This window comes from Symphodus melops (genome assembly GCF_947650265.1).
Source record: "Symphodus melops genome assembly, chromosome: 13".
In the NCBI taxonomy this organism is placed as follows: Eukaryota; Metazoa; Chordata; class Actinopteri; order Labriformes; family Labridae; genus Symphodus; species Symphodus melops.
The window spans coordinates 14,564,699-14,571,172 of NC_136703.1; positions in this window are offsets into that span (position 1 = coordinate 14,564,699).

The window sequence follows — 6,474 nt, forward strand, 5'->3', positions numbered from 1 at the left end:
CGACTGTGTGCTTTTTGTGCTACCGTGATCAAAATGGTCATTACTCATAATATTGTCCCATTATGTTTTATGTTCTGCGCCTTTTTCAAATTCTGTTTCTTAATGTTTGTTTTAGCTCAAACTGATGATATAGAAAGCTGCAAAACATTAGCACATTTTCAACTTGTGTTGAGTCTCTTCATGTTGATACACATAGTGTATGTGGTAGATTTGGAGGAACAGAGTCGGCGGGCCTACACTTGTCGGAATTTTAGTCCTGTACTGTTAACTAAAGCTGTCCTTTAGTTAAACCACACCTAAAGATCATGTTTGAATTTTAGCATGCGTCTAAGATAGAGGCCATATCTTAGAAATGTAGAGAAAGAGAGTGCAATGATAACCTCTTTTAGTGCCCACTAAATGGAATCGCCACTCTTGTAGTCTAGACACTGCCATAAAGACAGAGGCACTAAATGGCTATTTTTTTCTCTTAATTGCACCGTCTGTTCGGGGGGAATGCCGTTCACTTCCGCAGTAAATAGTAAACAAGCAAGACTGGATGTCCGAAGGGTTGGGTGGGGGGCCAAGAGGTTTCGACATGAACTCGGACTATGCAGTATGCAAAGTCAACCCCAACCCCCTCTGCACACAAGCGTCATGTCCACTCTGCTATAGGTTGAAATCGGAAAAAACACAAAAGACCTCCCACGGTGGAGATGTTGCGTAATTTCAGTTGATATTCATCTATATTTTTTTTCTGCCTGATTTGGCCTTTAAAAGACCTCGTGAAATGTAAATGTCAGATCAAATAAGACGCTTTGTCTGTGCACGAAAAACCGCCCCTTTCAACTTGTCACTTATTAATAAATATTTGTTGACTAATTGGGGCCACGTGTTATTAGTTAAACAAGAGTTAACTAGTGAAAGGAAAGAGAGAGAGAGAGAGTGAGAGTGTGTGTGTGTGTGTGTGTGTGTGTGTGTGTGTGTGTGTGTTACTTGTGCTCCCGTGCAAGCATATGTGCATGATGATTGCACGTGTGCATTAACTTCAATTTATAATTAAATGTAGTCTTTGAACTTCAATAATGTCAAGGCCTTCACCTTTAACCCGCTGCAATAAAGTGGAATCAAGCAGCCCCTTTAGCCCGGAAATGTGTGCCACGGCGGAACGGGCCAATGGGAGTCAGTGGGAACAGAAAATGGAATGTGTACACAGACCAACTTTGACCCCTCACATTAAACTACAGCAGGTAACTTGGCCAGCTTTAGCACGCCCAGTAAATACACTTTATTGTCCTTGTAAAATGTATACGTTTTCACGCATGATGTGTTTTAAAACGTGTTGGTTGATATAAACTGTACCTCTATATTTGTATTCTCAAAAAAGTAAAACAACATGTCGGTGTGTGGCTGTCGCAGTGTGCTTGTCATTATGGGTGGTTCTTATACTGTAACCTGACTTTTTTTTTGCGGGAGTCTATCCTTTGAATCTTCCACTGAGACTTCTGTGTGTGGAGCAAATACGTTTCAAACAGGTTTGTGCCTGATTTCGAGTTATGTGTGTTGAGTTAAATATTTGGGTGAGGTTATATGGGTTTCGGTTTGAAATTAATTAGACGAAGAGCAAAAGAAAGAAGGAAGGTGGGACTTGCCCTGCTCGTGTCCACGTGATGGACCGTGTGTAGCGCATACATTAAACATCTTGGCAGGTATTTTCTGGAATTGAATTGAGAACCAATCTGCATATGTCAGAGTAATATCAGGAAGGGCATGGGGGCCATTCTACCAACGAAAATGCGACGCACACTAGCGGAGATCAAGGCTATAGAAGTCTCTCTCTTGCCACACCCACCAACCTTGGCCCTGGGACGGTGACGTGCGTAATTTGTTGGTTGCCCCAACGCACAACGTCACAAACAGAGCGCTCTGCAGAGGCTCTTGCAAATGTTGTCTATCAACCACACGGGGGCCAGGAGTCCCCGGGCCTCCGCGCTGTGGTGTTTCCTCTACAGTAACCTGAAAACGTTTCCTGACATGGATGCTTCAGTGACATCAGAGTGGTATTATTAGATGTTCAGAGACAGTTTGTGGTGTGTGTGGCGGAGGGACTGTCGACTCTGTTGGAATGCGGCTCCTGCAAGTACGGATTTTGCACTTGGGTGTTGCGGTAAAAAGAAAATGGCGGTGGTATTTTAGAAGAGATGAACCATGTAGGAGGCCGTTAACATAAAAATATGAAAGAAACATTATTTAGCCTTATTCAGCTTGACAAAAACATTGTTTTAGGTATAGCTGTAAAAAGCATTGTTATGGCTTGATTCTTTTGGCTTTATGTGTGAGTTAAATTATGCACGTTCTCCCCCAGAGAAGATAGTGGGTTTATTTATTATTATTATTATTATTATTATTATTGTTTTTATTGTTATTAAAAATAGAAATTATTCCCCTTGAAAGAACAAGCCAAAAAAGTCCTGGAAAAAAATTCCATGCAAAACGTATAAGAGCTTAAAAAAATAGAATTATATGATTTTTTTTCTCTCTCGTATAGCTTACGGAAAACTGATTAGATACAATAGATATTTAAACATGTATTATAAATATTAGATATTGTGTCACCTTTTCTTATATTTTTATGTGGATCTTATCTAATCATCAGTTTGAAGGTGTTATTGCGTTATTAAATGTGAAGTAAAAGTCGCTGTATTCTCTTTTCCCACTGCAAATACTAATGAAGTTGTTACAGGCTATTGAATGGTTTTATACTACAGTGTAGTGCTCACATCTCAGCACCTTTCCTGTTCTATGGGGCCATAAAACAGTTCGTCGCTATAAAACCAGCTCATGCTATTGCTGCAACAACAAACACAAAAAAAATATCTCAAAATTGATTGAATTTACACTTACGCATTCTGTACTTTTTTTTATTCAATTATTGTTGCCCCCAACCTCAGTCTATCTTAGCAGGTTTAACGCCAGAAGCGGCAGCTTGTGTGTTTTTGTTGTAACCGTGAATAGTAATAAAGCAATGCTGCTGTACTGATGGCGGTTTTCTTTTCTGGTGTTTAATTAAGAACTTACACGATTGTGGCACCATATATTTGCACTTATGCATTGAGTGGACAGCAGCATGAAAGAGGACACAAAGCAGAGCCTCCTCACATCTAACTGGAAAGATATTTCAAAGTGGCTGCCAGTCGCCCCGGTAGCTCCTCATTAGTGCACTGAGGAAAGCCACCAAGCTCGACTGTCCCGTATCATTCAGCACCCGAGCCTGCTTTACACTGCTATCAATCGGAGGCCAAGTTAGTGGCGAAAGTACTGACTAAAGTTTAGACAAGTGTAAAGACCCCATTAAAATACTGATCCTGATGTGTGTGTGTGTGTGTGTGTGTGTGTGTGTGTGTGTGTGTGTGTGTGTGTGTGTGTGTGTGTGTGTGTGTGTGTGTGTGTGTGTGTGTGTGGCTTTTAGCGTATACATGGTAAACTAAATGTATATGTAATGTGAAATTCTTCACACATGCACATATATTAAAACATATCCCTCTGCATGTGAAAGTCCCTTCATGATTTGTTGCTTGAATTCTTGTATTAGAAAGCTAATTGGCTCCTGCAGGAACGAAACGCCAAACTTTGAAGGAATGTCTAGAAACAAAAAAAACAACTAAAAACATGTTTTGCTCTTGTTCCGAGAAATCGACTTGGATAACCCGGGACATGATTCAGATTTTGTTATGCAATCAGAAAGGTATGCATGTTCACTGAAACCTTTCATTAGCTTTATTTAGCCTTTTCATTCTGATCACTCATTAAAAGGACTAATAACATCAGCCCATTAAGCTTCATTACGTAATATATAATTGGACACCTTTCAGAGGAATGCTTTTCTACCTTTCAGCTGTTTCATAATACTGTACACTTTCACGTGTGATTCACAGGCTCAAATTCTGTGATATATTTTTTAAAATGTGTTAAAAATCTGTAGTGTCATGATGTACATTTTTACACACGGTTTGTCTTGAACTATTACACTGCTCCCTCTATTTGGCGTCCAGGTCTGTGATATCATCTTCATTGTCTTACTCTGCCAGGTGTGTGACATCGCAACAGGTATTTTGTTTCCAATAATCATTTCAGCCCTCAGACTTTATAAAAGAGACATTTTCTCTTACATAAAGAGAAATGTCACATCAGCAGCTCTCAGGCATCGTGATGTTCTCGCTTCTCCTGTGAAATGTTAGGATTATTTAGAGTTCAGTGCCGCTTGAAAAGTTTTACACATATAATTTGTTTTTATTGCTTTTTTGGTGCTAGGCGGAGCTGGATATAGCCTGCAGGCCAGGTGTGAATGTGCAATAAAGCAGTGTGTGTGTCAGTGATGTGAGGTTCTGAGGAGGCTATACGTTAAGTCTGGTTATTAATGTGTCCTCTAAATGAGGCAGAATGTGTGTTTGGATGAAAGAAAGATGAATGCGAAAATAAAACAATTAATATGACTTGTCCCGGTAACATTTTTTTTTGTCGTAAGAAACACAAGTAGCCTAATCGAAATGTAATCTCTTACCTTAACAATGAATACCCGTTTTTAACTTCGATTGAGTTTTACATTTTTAACAGCCATAATTGTCATTCCATAGTGTGTCCTCACCTCAGTTAATACCAAAGTACCAACAAATGCTCTGGCTAGATTCTCAGCTCACATGGTCGGCCATGTTTTCGTCATGTAGGTTGTGTTGAGAATGAAAATAACCGCAAAGACACATGGTTATTGTTTTCTTTTAACTATTTATTTCCCTTACAGTGAGAGTGCTCAATACACCACAGTGAACCAACCCTCCTGTCCCATCAAATTTAGAGTGGTATTAGAAGACATACAACGATAGTCCGCCCTTGCCTTTGAGAATGATACTGAACTAAACAAACACAGACAGACAGACAGACAGACAGACAGACAGACAGACAGGAGCACGTGGACGTCGCGCTTAAACAAAACGCAAACATGCACACGTTGTGTTTTGAATTAAACATTTGTAGTGGGCTAAACTCGTGATATCATTCTTTAAATACATTTTAAATGTTTACTTGAGATATGTCAATAAGTTGCTAGGCTTAAAAAGAAACTCCATTAATTATCTGTTTGAGAACAATGAAAAAAAACCGGATGAGATACATTTGGGTATCTGGTGAATGTTGAAGAACATTATTAAAGCCCTACAAATGATACTTTTTATAAAGTGCAGAATATCAAAAATTAAAAAATATCAAAATAAAAATTCTAAAACCTTTATACATATTTTGAATTCTTTTTTTGCACTATTACTTTTGTGCTCGGTCTTTTGACACATTTTGTAGCTTGTGAACTTTCAGCATTTTCTATCGCTGGTTGGTTTGGACTGGATGAAATGTCCTAAAGCGAAGGTCTGACTGCATCTGAGGAAAAAAAAAAACAAGGTTTCACATAACACAACTCACAACAATACATCCCTTAGAAACGAAGGGGATTTTTGTATCTGAGCACAACCTCAAGAGTGAAAGAAAAATTTGGCACGTGGGCTACAAAATATCCTGATTTTATAAACAGAAATTTAATAGGAAAAACTTGAACCCTCACTGCAGGATCACATTTAAATAGTTAGCCTACTTTTTGTTTTCTGCAATGTCGAGAATGTGAGTAAACTTTTGAAAAAGAAGTCAGTTTGAAGGGATTTTATTTTAGGTTTAAATTATACAACGCAATTTTCTCAAATTCCCTAATCCAATTTCCACAACACTACTGCGTTTCCTACTGCCTTGCATTGAAAATGTTTTAATCTAAACGTGAAAGGAGATGAATGAGATGGGCTCCTCCGCCATTTTCATCTCAAAATGCCGAAAAAAGTACACTAATGCGTGCTAAAAAAAGTATTCATCCCGAGAAGCCACTTTTAATTCACACTACAGCTCATTTGGTCTAAAGCGTATTCTGACAAGAACATTAACACCACAGAAAAAGGTAAGCATTATTTTCCTATATTTACTAACTGAAAGCTCACTTAAACAAGAATAGTCCTTCAATAATAATAATTGCATATTACAATAGCTCGGATATAGCGAATTACTCTTGGATGTTTAATGTCAAAGGAAATAAAAGAAGAAGAGGAAACGGTAAGCCATGTTTGACTTATTTCTGCCAGTGTTTAGTTTCATTTTACACACGATAATAAATATTCTCGTAGGCCCAACATCCACTACTTTCTGGTGACTGGTTAATAACGTAAATCATATTCCATATTAAGACCTAGATAAACAGCCTATGGCATGTAAAGTCAAACTATGAAAGGAGTTACCTAATTGTTCTGATGAAATTGCATTTTAATGAATTTAGGTCTGCTAAAGTAGTAGAGTCACCTGACGGAAAAAAAGATCTCAGGGTCAAACAACAACATTCGGCCGAGCCATTATTTGAAATATAAACGTAACCTATTAAAAATATACCAAACTAGCAAAATGATGCGAGTC